General features: G+C 38.0%; 1 long non-coding RNA gene and 1 pseudogene across 1 annotated transcript in view; both read right to left on the bottom strand.

Moving 5' to 3' along the window:
* LOC138683450 (uncharacterized) overlaps positions 1-16,123 on the bottom strand; it is a 630,921-nt gene that overhangs the window by 430,914 nt on the left and 183,884 nt on the right. The window lies entirely within an intron of this gene.
* LOC138683438 (ciliogenesis and planar polarity effector 1-like) lies at positions 2,226-8,809 on the bottom strand (annotated as a pseudogene).

Here is a 16,123-nt window from a genome sequence, read left to right as displayed (position 1 = left end):
CCATCCTCTTTCTTACCTTAAATTTTATGCTCTTTGCTCGAGATCCATCCCTGTATAACTGTTCTAACAAACAGCCATAAAGAAGTACGGACAGCAGCTGCTGATGTTTTCACATGTATCATTGGGAGACTCTCTTCTAAGGAATCTTGTTAATTGGAACCACAGAGCAGTCTTTTATCAGACTGAGACAAGGGGAGTCAAAAGAATCTCAGTAGACATACTAAAGGGGGATGAAAGATGATGTTTAGTGCTTACATTGTTGAAATTAGCTGAGGTAGAGACAGTCCTTGATAAGAAGAGCTGGTCCCAAGAACCAGCCAATGAGGTAGAGACAGTCCTTGATAAGAAGCAGGAGCAGGCCCCAAGAGCCAGCTAAGACTGGTCTTGCGGCTTGGGTGAATACCAAGAAATCACTGAGCCTGCGCAAGGAAAGAGGTTACTAGCGGTGACGAAGACGAGTCATCTATCTTCATCTCTGTGACCACCAGATGACCACCATAAAGAGGCCCTGCGCAGGCGCAGTTGAGAGGAGACTATGGAAATGACCTCTGGGAGCTAATTTTACTATGAAGCGGGGATAGGTCATGCATATGTATAGGCGTATTGTGAATATGTAATATTTGACTGTATAAACTTGAGGCGAACTGCCCGAGTCGGGCGCGCACGACTTTGGTGGGACTACCCCCCATGCTGCCCAGCGCTGAATGAACATACCTACTTTACAATCTCACTGATTGTGGAGTCTGTTTCCGCATGTCAAGACCACCTGTGTAGGGCAAGACTTGAAGGAATCAGACAGGACGGCGGGTACTGCTCCGTTGTTAGAAGGGGACGTGCTGGAACTTGCAGGCTATAAACCTTGGGAGGCCTGATAAGGCAAACAGAGAGGCGCCGATGTGGTGGAGAATTGCTGACCCGTGAGTCATGCTCGATAAAGGGCTGGAACTTAGAGTCTTTTGCAAAAGCAGCTTAGTTGCTAACAGTCCAATTGCTAAAGTTTAAGTAGCTACCAATTAGCATGCGCTGATAAGAACTTTGAAGCATAACAACCAATCAGTTTAAAAAAAAACCGCGTCTTCTAATTTCCTATATAAACGAGTGTTATATGCAATAAAACGACTCTCTGCTTGCATCAAGCTGTGTCCCGTCTCTCAATCGCAGCACACCTGATCATCCACTCAAGCAATTTTGCAATATTGCTAAATTTACCCATCAATTCTATATCTAGTTCCTCTCCTGGTACAATATCAACTATATGAACAGTTTTGTAAATGTATTTAGAAGTTGCCAGAGTTTGTGGGCTAGAGAATGTATGGTTAGGAAAGGTCTGGCTTGCTGGTGTAATAGTTACACCTTGATTGTCACTCTGAGCTCTGTAAATTTGTGGTGGAAAAAGACTTAACTGCAAGGTTCAAGCAAATGATTTATTTGAACTTCACTTACAGACTTAACACACCACTATTGCAGGTTTTACAGATACAATGGAGGAATACACTATTGCAATTTTAAAAGCAAGAGTAGTACACTATTACAACCACAAGCCATTCACAGACAACCACAAGCACACACGCGTTTACAAACTTAAAGATAAACAATATTCACTTACCCCTCCAGGTAAGGGCTCTCAATCCCAGGGAAGCTACCTCGACCAGCGTCCCAATCAAGGTGGGGAAGGGTTTCCTCCACAAGCCAACTGTATAGTTGGAGAAGCGACTCCCCCATTTCCAACCTGAACCTTAGAGTTTTTATCCCCTGACTTGTGGAATGGTGTGTATGACTATGTCTGAGTGGATTATGATATATGCCTAAATGGATTATTTATATCTGAGTGGAGTTTCCCCTTATCTTTCCTTCGTTGGTCTGTGATTGTTTGAATACACAAGGTTGTCCTTTGAAACTGAAGCTGAAACCCTCCAGCTTTTTTTTTAACCTTGCTTCCTCAGGCAACTGAATAGTGGTTGGATTGAGACTCAGGGCATACTATTTGTTAAGGGATTTCAAGGCTCAGTTCAGGTTCTGGTTCTTTGAATGGTGCAGCCACCGCCCTGTTTAGGGCTTATCAGACAGCCCAGGGCTAAGCTATCTACACAGCTCCCCGTGCGTTGTCTCTGCAGAGAGACAGGGCCTCAAGGCAATCCAAGGCTGGGTCCCTTTTGTAACCCCCCCATGAGTCGCCTGTGTGCACTAGACATGGTGAAACTCATTTGTGAACTATGAGCTGGACAATCCATACAAAATTGACTTTTATTTTAAACCAAATAATCCTTCATTATGTCCTCTCATTAGGTTCCGCACAGAAGATTCTATTGTCTATACAATGGGCTGTACAATGGTTGGATTTTCCAAAATATTTTGGTTTTCATTATAGACAGACACTGTTTCAGGATTGCAAGACGCTAGAGTGACAGTATAGCAAGGCCCTGATCTAAACACACTTTGGCTTCTAGCTTTGCTTTGTTGACGTTTTAGTGTTGTATGAACATAAAAAAAGAGAGTTTAATTCATGCTCTCGAAGAAGTCCAGAAAAGCTAGTAAGAAATTGAATTCCAAGGTCACTGTACTTTATCAGGTCTCTCTCTCTCAAGAACATAACTCAAAAAGAGTTCTAAAAAAATAATGTATTCATCATCATCACCACATTCAAATTCCCATGCACCAACTATAGGCAAATTACATTGATTATTCGTGTCCATTCCATATACTTTGTCTTTATGTTTTGTTTTCCAGTTAAGAGCTTTTATCTTGTGGGCAGCATTTTTTCTACCTATCTCAACTTGTCTCTGATGTTCATTATCCCTGTAAGACAACACACAAACATAAGTACTGTTAATGCCAAAATAAATTTTAAGAAGAATTACATGAAAAATAAGTAAATGCAACATTAGTTCCTCTTCTTCCTCTATTGTTAAAAACAGGAAACTAACAAAACCAAATTTACATTAATACAATGTTAATGTGGCAAGTTTATCAAATGCAAAATCCATAGTTTTCACACAGACAGCAACTTAGCAGTATCATATATGAATTTGGTCATAGCTGATAATAATTTACACTTCAAGAACATATTAGTCACAGAGTAACTGATATAACACTGGCAGTTCTAAGATTTAACAAATTTGTAATTATTAATTTGATAAATTACACAAAGTGACAATTATCCTGTTTGGTGAAAAGATTACTTGAACAGTAAGAGGCAATTTATTTATTTATTTTCAATAGAAAAGCTTTCTGTTGCCACTTTTTTCATACCTTTGGAGTGAAGGTGTTTAAGCTCTCGTTTCTTCAGTAAGCAAAGCATCAGAAAGTGTATCTGCTGTTTCAGCATTCACTATATACCTGAGGATTCCTAAGATCACTAAGTGTGCTTCTGCTTGGACTAGTGCCTACTAAGAATCTGTCATTTTTCAGTGTCATCACAGTGTTCCTCATCATCTGATGCTCCCTCTTCTGCTGGCTCCCAAATATTAATTTCTATGGGGCCTATAGACTTCATTCGCACTTTTTCAGTAGCCTGTATAACAACAGACATAATGTCTTCACTTTAAGGACCTACCCAAAGAAAGAAAACCAAGAGATTTTAAATGCAAACTTCTCAATTTTCACTTATTCTCTCAAATTGAGACATAATGAACTTTGAATCATAAGTTATAGGCATTCAGAAATACAGACAGAAAATGTGATAAAGTGAAGAAACACCATCAACTTGGATATTCTGTTATTGGTATAGACATATCAGAAAGAAAATACAGAATTTGCCAGAAAACTCTGTCGTGGTTTAACCCCAGCCAGCAACTAAGCACCACGTAGCCGCTCACTCACTCCCCTCCCCAGTGAATCAGGGCGGAAAAAAAAGTAAAACTCATGGGTTGTGTGGTGGGTTGACCCTGGATGCCAGGTGCCCACCAAAGCCGCTCTATCACTCCCCCTCCTCACCTGGACAGGGGGAAGAAAATATAACAAAAGGCTCGTGGGTCAAGATAAGGACAGTTTAATAAAGTGATAGCAAAGGTCGCGCGCAAAAGCAAAGAAAAACAAATGATGTTATTCTCTACTTCCCATCAGCAGGCGATGTCTAGCCACTTCCTGGGAAGCAGGGCTTCAGTACGCTAGTGGTTGCTCCAGAAGACAAAAATGCCCCCCCTTCCGTCTCCCTTTACTTAGCTTTTATATCTGAGCTGACATCATATGGTATGGAATATCTGTTTGGTTAGTTTAGGTCAGCTGTCCTGGTTATGTCCCCTCCCAAGATCTTGCCCTGCCCCAGCCTGCCATTGAGGGGGGGGCAAAAATGCTGGAGAGACAGCCTTGATGCTGTGCCAGCACTGCTCAGCAGCAGCCAAAACACTGGTGTGTTATCAACACCTTTCTAGCTACTGATGCAGAGCACAGCACTATGAGGGCTGCTATGGGGAGTATTAACTCCATCTCAGCCAGACCCAATACAGGTTGAAATAAGAACAGTTTAATAGGAAAGAAAGGAAGAAAATAATAATAATAATAATGATGATGATAATAATAATAAAATTTACAATAATAATAATAAAAGTATTGGAATATACAAGTGATGCACAATGCAATTGCTTACCACCCGCTGACCGATGCCCAGTTAGTCCCCGAGTGGCAATTCCCCCCAGTTTATATACTAGATGTGATGTCACATGGTATGGAATACCCCTTTGGCCACTTTGGGTCAGCTGCCCTGGCTGTGTCCCCTCCCAACTTCTTGTGCCCCTCCAGCCTTCTTGCTGGCTGGGCATGAGAAGCTGAAAAATCCTTGACTTAGTCTAAACACTACCGAGCAGCAACTGAAAACATCAGTGTGTTATCAATATTCTTCTCATACTGAATCCAAGACATAACACTATACCAGCTACTAGAAAGAAAATTAACTCTATCCTGGCCAAAACCAGGACAATGACATAATTCAATTGCACACATCAAACTACTAACTTTAAATACCCAAAATATTTTCCATAATCAAGAGATACAAAACATTAAATCTCACACACAGACACACACAGTTCTCAACAAAAATATCTGGAAAAACTAGGTTATTTTATCTTTACAATTAATGATGCTGAAACCATAAATCACCAAGTTCAAGCACAATAGACAGCATTAATATACATGTAAAAAAAAGAGATGGGTTAAGCACAACAAATTAAACTGCTTTTAAAGAAAATACCTCATTTGATGCAAAGTGGATGCAGGATGTCAACATTGTTGGGGGGAAAGATATAGAGCAGCTGATTTGTGAAATAAGCGGCCATGAATTGTGCCATGGATCGAATCACAGCCATAGCAGTTTCAGTATGAATATCTGTTACCATCCATAGTTCATGCTGAGAATACTTGGTATCTAAAAAAATAAAAACAAAACCAGATGTGAAATTGAAACATTATGAGGAAAATTATTTTAAATTTGAATGCTAAAACTGTTTAATCACAGCTTATAAAACATTTTTTTTTTAAACAAGTAAACTATGTATGGTATTACTTAATTTCTTGACAAGCATTCAGGACTTACAGAGCTTAATCTTTTACACTAATTACACATTATATTAATATTAAAAGACTTAATATTAGGTTTTAAATGACTGGAGATGGACCTCTAGTATCTAAGTTTAGATCAGTGCTTAGTCAAAAAAAAATGTTTAAATTTGGAAATTTAGATTTCATACTCTGACTTAATAGAAAACGTTACAAGCATCTGCAAAAAAAACCCTACTGTCAATTTAGGATTGATGACCAATCTAAAAATCAATGATTTCATCATATTGTATCATTAAAAAAAAAGTTAGATCAATACAAAATGAAATCACATAATTTCTCCCTTAATTTTCTTATCCAAAGTCTTTCCTTAAGCAGATTTGAATTGAAGAATGTTTAACAGGCCATGCTTTCACTATTAATTATACAATGAAAATTATCTAAACACTCCAAGTGCAGCTGAAAGAACATCCGAGGATCAGAAAAAGATCTTTAAAAATCACTGAAAACAGACTTCAGTCCAATGTAAAGAGAAAAGCATGGTGTCAAGTGTGTGTGTGATGGCACAGAAATTAGATACTAGGTTATTTAAGCAATATCAACATACGTTATCACGCTTTTATGCAATATAAACATACCAGAAATATTTTCCATCTGCCTCATTGAGATCTGTGATCACCTTAGAATCTCTCCTACCAGATGATCACAGAGTCCCTGAGCCTCACACAAGTTATATTGTACAGTTATATTGCAAGATAATATCTACTCTGAAGAAAACATGTTCTTTTTCTTCCTGCATTAAAAGAGAAAAGAAGGGCAGAAGTCCAGTTGTGTTGTGTGATTTGGTATACTACTTATATAGAACTTGTTTAGCATAACTTGCTTAGCATTAGTAGCTAAATTTGCTGAAGCCTTAGGGCATAAGCTGTGAACTTTCACCTAGTTAAGTAAAGGGATGTCTAAAACACAATGAAATTGCTTAGACATCCACCAAACTTCCAATATCCTGAATTCTTTCTGCATGAGGTATTCCTCATCACAATAACTAGAATTTTTTTTTTTTCTCATGATACCTGGGAAGAGTCTCTGGAATATTTGTTTCAAATCAATGCCTAAATAAACTCCTGTCACAAATTATTTTGTTTTGTTACTCCCCAAACACTAAGACTTTTGATTTTACAGCTACTAAAAGAATTGATTTTTGTTCATCTGTTTTTCATTGTCTCTTTCTTTCTCAGAAATATACTTAGAACCTTTCTGTACCAAGTACTTCACAAGAAAACTCTGATATCAACATAGACATGCATGGAATTTTCTCAGGGAAAAGATTTTATCCCTTACCTTTTGCCTCAATTTCACAAAGAGATCTTTTCCAAATGTTCACAGATTCTCTGTATGAGCCTAAAAGGAACTTCTCCTCACCTTTAAAAACCAAATATACAACAAATTAAAAGCTCTACATAGTTACAGTTTTACATGTGCAAACACACATGCACTTACTTCAGTATTACAGATTTATGAAAAGCAGAGTAAAACATGCGAGTCTCCAGCAAATTTCTATTGTCACAGCTAAATCCAAGTTTTGAGCATCTGAGAGAAGGTGACTTTGAATACCCCCTTTTTTTTATTTTTTTTTTTAATTGCCAAGTCACTATTAAATTAATCAAAAAATCTATTCAGGTTATAGTCACTCCTACAAAGTTTTCAGTAATTAGGTTATGTTTTTAGATTACACACAAGGTTACAAATGTTAAATATAGTTGGAAACTTAAATATTTAAAACCCACAATAGTTTATTAATGGGGAAAAGCATTTTCTCTTATCTGTTTTCAATTTCCTATGATGTGGAATAAGTTTTTTCATTGTAAAAAGTAGTTGTAAAACTATTTAGCAAGTTTAACAAATATATTTTGTTTTACTGTAAAAGCACTTCCGAAGAACAGGTCTATGGACGGTTACACATTTCATCTCTCTAAATTTTACTTCTCCACCTCTAGTCCCATTCCAATTTTTAATCTATTTGTCAATTTCAAAATACTTTGACAAAAAGGTAGATTCTCACACCCGTATTTATATTTCATGAAGTTAAGCTGAAATAAACAAAACTGTAAAAGAGCACAGCTCCTAGGCAGAAGAGAAAGAGGGGAAAGAAAATAGTGCTACCATAGAAGAAAAGGTAAGGACAAATTTGCCACTGTCTTGCTTATCAGCAGCTAGCTAGTTCTGATATTGGCTGGCCCATCAGCATATATGTTACTCCAGATCATCCACAAAACATGCCATATCTATTTGGCAAACTGAATGTAAATAAAGAACATAAGGAATGGGTGGGAAGTTGCATGTATTGTTAGGATGAGTGAAAGAGACATGAAGGAGCTGATGCATTGTACAGTGTGATACAGGAAGAAAAGCTAGAAGTAACATTTAAGAGAAGGAGATCAAGAATATGGAGAGGAAACAGAATTGTGGTGGGAGACATAAGTGGGAAGCTTGGGTTTATTACTATGTGGAAGGGGAAAGGAAGATAAAGCATAGTATGCTACTGTGTATGAAATTAGGCTACAACTATACACTATCTGCAAAATAAATATACTAGATTAAGTCTATTACATTAGGCTACACTAAATTAGATGCTTAGCTGAGGCTGACTAGATTCATGTACACATGACATGTTCATGGCCACAGCAATCACATAGAGTGAACAGGATTTCTGCATAGAAATTCAGTAAGATGCATTGTGATGCCCACCTACCTCAGAGGAAATAACACAGTACAAATGACATCAGAATTCAGATCCTGCCTTCAGATTCTCTAGGACATGATTCAAAGCAAACTGAAGTCAATATAGTCTTCCTATTTAGCTCAAAAAGCTCTAAAGGACATAATACAATCTACAGGTGTACTGGGACATTAAATATTTGAGAGAGTTCTGATCAGAATTTTAAGAAAAGTCCTGCTACTAACTTTTTTTTAAATCTGGTGGTCAGTTATTGATTGTCATGAAGTTGGATCTAATTTTCTAGTATTCAGTTAACCATGCAACTACCTAACAGTTGTAGTTCTTTCCAAAGTACTAACCACATACAGAATTAATCTTCAAACGTTGTTTCTAAGGTCACTCCTGAAGACTGTAGGATTGCTTGTATATGACTTAAAAGCGATGAGACAACAGACTCTTCTGCATTCTTGTACACTTTTTTGTTCAGCTGCATCTGATACCAAACCACTTTTTTTTATACAATAATTGCCATAGTACAATCAACCTGTAGTTCAAGAAGTATAATATTACAAAAACCATCAAAAGTTAACACATTTTCTTACATCTATTCCGTATACAATACAGGTTAAACTATTTTCTTATATTTTGCATTATGTATCTGAAAACTAAATTATATTTAATGTTAACAACTATTTTCTTGACTTACAATAAGGGGAAAAAAACCCAAAACAACACTTTTTGCCCTGGTGTGCTGGTTTTGACTGGGGTAGACTTAATTTGCTTCATAGTAGCTAGTATGGGGCTATGTTTTGGATTTGTGCTGGAAACAGTGTTGATAATACAGGGATGGTTTAGTTATTGCTGAGCAGTGCTTACACAGTCAAGGCCTTTTCTGCTCCTCACCCCACCCCACCAGCAATTAGGCTGGGGGTACACAAGAAGTTGGGAGGGGACACAGCTGGGACAGCTGACCCCAACTGACCCAAGGGATGTTCCAAACCATATGACATCATGCTCAGCATATAAAGCTGGGGGAAGAAGGAAGGGGGGGGACATTTAGAGTAAGGGCGTTTTGTCTTCCCAAGTCACTGTCATGCATGATGGAGCTCTGCTTTCCTGGAGATGGCTGAATACCTGCCTGCCAATGGGAAGCAGTGAACAAATTCCTTCTTTTGCTTCGCTCATGTGTGTGGCTGTGGTGGGTTAACCCTGGCTGGATGCCAGGTGCCCACCAAAGCCGTTCTATCACTTCCCCCCCCCAAGCTGGACAGGGGAGAGAAAATATAACAAAGGGCTTGTGGGTTGAGATAAGGACAGGGAGAGATCACTCAACCAATTACCGTCACGGGCAAAACAGACTCAGCTTGGGGAAAATTAATTTATTGCCAATCAACCACAGTAGGGTAATGAGAAATAAAACCAAATCTCAAAACACCTTCCCTCCACCCCTCACTTCTTCCCAGGCACAGCTTCACTCCTGGATTCTCTACCTACCCCCTCCAGTGGTGCAGGAGGATGGGGAATGGGGGTTACGATCAGTTCATCACACGTTGTCTCTGCCACTTCATCTTCAGGGGCAGGACTCATCACACTCTTCCCCTGCTCCAGCACGGGGTCCCTCCCACGGGAGTCAGTTCTCCATAAACTTCTCCATTGTGAGTCCTTCCCACGGGCTGCAGTTCTTCATGATCTGCTCCAGCATGGGTTCTTTCCACGGTGTGCAGTCCTTCAGGAGCACACTGCTCCAGCATGGGTCACCCACAGGGTCACAAGTCCTGCCAGAAAACCTGCTCCAACGTGGGCTCCTCTCTCCACAGGGTCCGCAGGTCCTGCCAGGAGCCTGCTCCAGCATGGGCTTCCCACGGGGTCACAGCCTCCTTCAGGCACCCACCTGCTCTGGCGTGGGGTCCTCCACGGGCTGCAGGTGGATATCTGCTCCACCATGGACCTCCATGGGCTGCAGGGGGACAGCCTGCCTCACCATGGTCTTCACCACGGGCTGCAGGGGAATCTCTGCTCTGGCACCTGGAGCACCTCCTCCCCCTCCTTCTTCTCTGACCTTGGTGTCTGCAGGGTTGTTTCTCACATATTCTCACTCCTCTCTCCGGCTGCCATTTCTGGGTCCGCTGCAACTTTTTTCCTTCTTAAATATGTTATCACAGAGGTGCTACCACTATTGCTGATTGGCTCAGCCTTGGCCAGCAGCAGGTCTGTCTTAGAGCCAGCTGGTATTGGCTCTGTTGGACATAGGGGAAGAAGCTTCTAGCAGCTTCTCACAGAAGCCACCCCTGTAACCTCCCCCGCTACCAAAACCTTGCCACACAAACCCAATACAGCAGCTTTTGCTTTACCCATTAAACTGTCTTTATCTCAACCCATGAGTTTTCTCACTTTTACTCTTCCAATTCTCTCCCCCATCCTGACACGGGGGAGGTGAATGACCAGCTGTGTGGTGCTTAGTTGCCAGCTGGGGTTAAACCACGACACCTAGTTTTTGGGTTTTGACCAACAAATACTGAATCTTCTGAATTTGTGTAACCATAGCAACCTACTTCAAGCACCAAAATGCTGGCTACAAAATGAATCCCTGGTTATCTAAGCAATGAGGAAATTAAATAACCTAGATAAACTTCAAAACAGGTATCAGTGTCTTTATAAACAAGACTGATTAAAACTAAAATGAAAGCATAACAAAGAAAAGCAAAGCCGGGGAACAGCTGACTGCAGAGTATGTATCTAAGGCTGGCAAGTCCCTGCTGCCCAGCACAGTACTATTAGACATACCAGCTGAGATATACAAGCAAATATACATTGCCAGGGACCTGAGAAAGCTTGCACAGAACTGTAACACATTTGCATCTTGTTCTCTAGCACTACTGCTTCCATTATGAATACATACAGAGCTGATCATATTAATACATGCACAGTGCTCAGTACCTGGAGCACAATTAATCCAGAACGTGGATTATCTTCTTGGAGACAACTGAAAGTTGCCTATCAAATTTACAATGAACATATTATATTTTAAGCTTATTGAAAAAATACATTTTACTGTAATAAGATGAAATTTGTGAGTTATAATGATTCTTGGGCTTCTAGATCTCTGGAAAGGAACAGCTTACCTGTATGATTAACACATTTTGATTCATTTGAGTTCTGCAGTAGAGAAACACTCCAATGATAATAATGTATTTTCCCAGTAGTTGAATAACACACTTCAGTTTAGGCTTCTTTCAAGTTTATGTGTATATCTTCAAAGAAGAATTATCTCTGATAGTTTAATGCTTCCACACACTGAAGTTTTTCTTATTGCTCCAGGACACCATATCCATAATCAAGTGCAAACTTTGCTGACTAAACTGACATTGTAGATATATTGCATATGAGCAGCCTCTTGGCTCCATAGAGTTTAGAACTTCTGCATGGAAAGTAGTGGAATGAGCAAGAGACAGTAAATACATCTTAAACTGTAATACCTGGATTGATGCTGCACTACCAGACCTGGTGTGTGCTGTTAACTCACCAATTATCTCTGAAGATTAGCAGTCATTAGCTAAGTCACCATAACTGAACTATATTCAACTACAGGTCTGAGCCCTAATCTGCATGCTTTAATAGATTATCACACTTTTCCATAGAGTATGGCACAGAAAAGAAACAAAAGGATGTTGTAATTACTGTATAACTGAAAAATAAAATAGTTGTTCCAACATTTTTTCCCCCCATGCAAAGATCATTCATACTTTTTTGGGTTTTTGGTTTTGGTTGTTTTTTTTTTTTTTTCCCCATCATGGTTTACTGCTTGAGAAGGCTCTCTAAGCAGAGATTTCAGCGTGCTGAATTGCTGAGTAGTACTCCCATCAAGAACTAGGAAAAAAGGCACAGTGAGGGCATCAAGCTCCACAAGACTATTACCATCATGAGATGCAAAAAAATTTTCTCTTACTGTAGTATGCACACGCTACTTAGAGTGTGAGAAACCATCTTCAAAAGACAGAAGCACGCCAAAAGATTTTTTGAGAACAACTGATCTTGTTGCTGTATAAGCATCAGTTTTAAAGTTTTTAATGTCAGCTTTGCCACATGTCCAGTCAGACCGGCTCTTGAATGCCAGTACAAGACAGTAATTAATATACTTTACAGCCCCTGTATATTTAGTAATGTTACATTTTATTATACAGTGAAGCTAAAGTCTTAAACTACAATAAACTGATATATATGTAGATTAGTACATATTTTTTAAAAAGTTAAATGCATTGCTGAAAGAAATCAGATGTTCAAAAACAAAAATCAAGTGTCAAGAAAAATAACCATATTCCTCACACTTATAAAGAAAATGAGAACTTAACTAATATTTAAGTACTTTAAATATACCTAGTAAGAGCAAATATACCTAAAATATTATTTGGGGAAAAAAATATTCTTTACATATAGAATACCTTAAAATTAAATCATTTGCATAATAAGTGGAAAAATGCTACTAAGTACCAGTAAGTCCATGGTTTTCTCACTCATTTCTGTTATGTCCTCTTCCAGGAATTTTGGAATGGTGGAAAAGATGGAACTTTGGTTTTGAGTGTGTTTTAAAAGACTACCTTTTAAAGACAACAGTGATCATAAACACAGATGTCTCCCTTTAGACTAAAAGAAACAACAATAATACAAAACATATTATTTGTCTACAGCAAGATCAAACCAGATAGATACTTTCTAAACAAAACAAGGAAACTGGTCCCTTCTGTAAAAAACTTCAGTTTAAAAGTCCCAGACAGAAAGGGAGAACAGGTCAGCAGGCACCTGTTGCACAGAAACAAACTATCAATTGACCATGCTTTGGGAATGCAGAATTTTCTCAGCACCAGACAACTTTATTTTGCTTCATGCTGAAAGAATCTGCTTGCTTGATCCCTCAAATGATCCTACAAGTTTGCCAGTATGTAGGACTTCATTGCACTCTTCTAGTAACATATCTCTTTAAATCCTCAAATCCTTGCCCACTCTTCTAGCTTATGCATGAATACCATCATATCTCACTTCTCCAAAAATCCAAAATACAAACTAAATGGGAAGAGAAGGGGTATTCCATCAGCAAACACAAAACTTCTGAACTTAGTGTGGTTGGCAACAATTGCAGGACCTCTTCCTTCAAAGGTTTCCCTTCTCCAAGACTTAGCTCAATTGAGAAGTGACAGAAAAATAAATGAAAAAGCTTTTAGCAAGCCTTAATCGACAACCTCAATTGAGGACCTAGTGGACACATGCACACAGCACCATTGGGACTGCTGCTGACTGCTCTAAAACAGTAGTGGCCTAAGATAGAGGGGTTTTACAGAATCCTTTCTGCATCATTCTGAAAGGATGAGTTGGTCAAAGTAGCATACCTGTCAGTGCTCTGAACCAACTCTATAGATATAGAAATCCCAATTTATTTTACAGTTCCAGATAGAATATATAGTGACAGTTTAGACTGTCCCCTTTACTACATTTTACTGAAATGTCACCCAGACAAAGGAATAAAATTTCAGAGAAAACTGTATATTCATTGTTTTCCAGATCAACACTATTCTCAAAACAACTTTATAATTCAAAGGAATTTATAAAAATTTCACAGTAAACTGAGGTACTTGATTTTAAAATTGTGCATTTTTTTATACACATGGAGGTTTTTTTACTTAAAGTCTACAAAAAAATTCATAACCCTACCTTGGAGTTCATCAAATTCTGATGGATATTTTCAAGCCATTGGGTTGAATCAAGCAAAAGAGATCTTATAAATCCAGATGGTGAAAGGCTGTTAGGAAATCTAAGCACTGTTATCATGTATCCATCAGAGACAATGAGGTAGGGTAATCTTGAATGTGAAGCAACAAAGAACCTCTGTCTCATAAGGTCACTTTCAGAAGCTGAAGAACCAAGAGACTGACTAGTGTCTTGACAGAGAGAGTGCTGCTGTCTAAAATAAAGATACATCAAAAAACTAAAAAGCAACTATCATATGTAATAATCATGAATGAAATAGAGAAGAAATAACTTATGAACATTTAATATCACTCACACTACTGTCCCAATAGGTCCATTCAGAATTTTAAGGAAGTGTCTAAATTTTTACAGGATGAGCACGCTGAATAACACTATTTCTGCTTGCAAGATGCCAGTATTTTGCTGCAGTTGCAACTGTCTGAGTTTAAAGAAAAATAAAACCAGCTTTCAGTATTTTCTTATTATTTCATTAATAAGTATTATTCAGGTTAGGATAATTAAAAAAAAAAAAACCACAACCCAACAAAAAACCAAAAAGACACCCCAAAAACCAACAACACAAAACCAAAACATGCACAAAACCAGCAGAAACATCAATTGCTGACTCAAACTTGGATGGGACCATGCTATTCTTGCTACTACAGCCTTTAAAGGCTACTTGAAACAGTTACAAAATTCAGTGTGTTTAAAAACAAAATTTGAGTTGCCTAAAAAGAAAAAGTAAATGTAAAGAAAACATCAATGTTTTTGTATCAAAATGTCATTATTGTAAAAACCAATTTCTATTAGCAAGTTATGCATTACATTTGACATACTGGAAACATTATTATATATGAAAGTGACATTGCACTTCAATATTTATCACTATTTAGAGTATTTATTAATTTCTATACCTATTTTTACATTTGAAAAATAATTAAAGATTATTATATGATCAATATAGAATTCAATATTGTTTTTAACACAACTTCTTTTAAAACCCTCAAAATAATGTAAGATCAATCTTCCCCAGTCTTGTTGGTGAACAACAACTGGAGCTTTGAAGGACTGTATCATCCCATCCTGGTACACTAAATAAGCTGGTCCATATTCCTTGTCATCATTAGCACTAAAAACTACATCAGGATTTGGACTGAGATTTGGCCTCTGAATTGTTAGGAGGAATAACATTATGAAGTGGGAACGTAACCTCCTCTACATCTTAGGCTGAGGCCTGATTGAGAATCATCCAGATACAATAATAAAGAAATTCAGTTATTGCACTGTATTTCTTGGAAATTAGAAATAAGAGAGGAGCTGACATTGATTTAACTGAACAGCAGCATTCAAAAAAATTACAAGTTGTGGCACAATTTCTTAGCTATAGATATCAATGTGAATATAATCACATGTATCAATATGAATGCTGAAAAATCACTCCTAAAAATGTGTTATTAAATCCTTGTTACCAGACTTCATTCAAACTGAACTGTTAGCTTAAGTGACATATCATTCATACCTTTGGATCATTTTGATTAACAGCTATTGCTGTAAAAGTCCATCTCTTGCAAATGCACATAGCAAAGCTCCTCTTGACTTTACAGAAATGCCGAGGAACCAAATTAACAAGAGAACAAGTCTGCTACACCCAGTGGATCTGGTATGGCAAAGAACCAAATACCAAAAAAGACAACAAAACCAAGAGGTTACTCAGATATGCTGAATGGGATGATTCGTACATAGTAAAAAAAAACCATGCAAGACAAAGATGCACAAAGCATGTACAATTAAAAAAAATAAATAAAATTTTCTTCAAAAACCTTACAAATGAAAAACATTTTGTATTTACATGAGTTTAAAAATGATGTCTGAACAATAAGAATTATTTTTATGGGATAGGAATTTGGGCTATATGTATAGAACATGCAAATAAATGTAGATGCATGCCATATAATTAAGGCACTTGCATTCTAGCTAGCAACAGCTTCCTCAGTGTAACATCATCCAATACAGGAATACTCAGAATTCAAAAATGAAAATCAATGGTATGGTGCTCTAAACAAAGAAGTTGTGGATACCCCATCACTGGAAGTGTTCAAGGTCACACTGGACAAGGCCTCAAGCAACCTGATCATGAAAGTGAAAGATGTCCCTGCCCACAGCAGAGGGGTTGGA

The sequence above is a fragment of the Haliaeetus albicilla genome, chromosome W (genome assembly GCF_947461875.1).
Source record: "Haliaeetus albicilla chromosome W, bHalAlb1.1, whole genome shotgun sequence".
NCBI classification, from domain to species: domain Eukaryota; kingdom Metazoa; phylum Chordata; class Aves; order Accipitriformes; family Accipitridae; genus Haliaeetus; species Haliaeetus albicilla.
The sequence above is the reverse complement of the archived record's forward strand: the minus strand, read 5'-3'. Positions and strand labels throughout refer to the sequence as shown.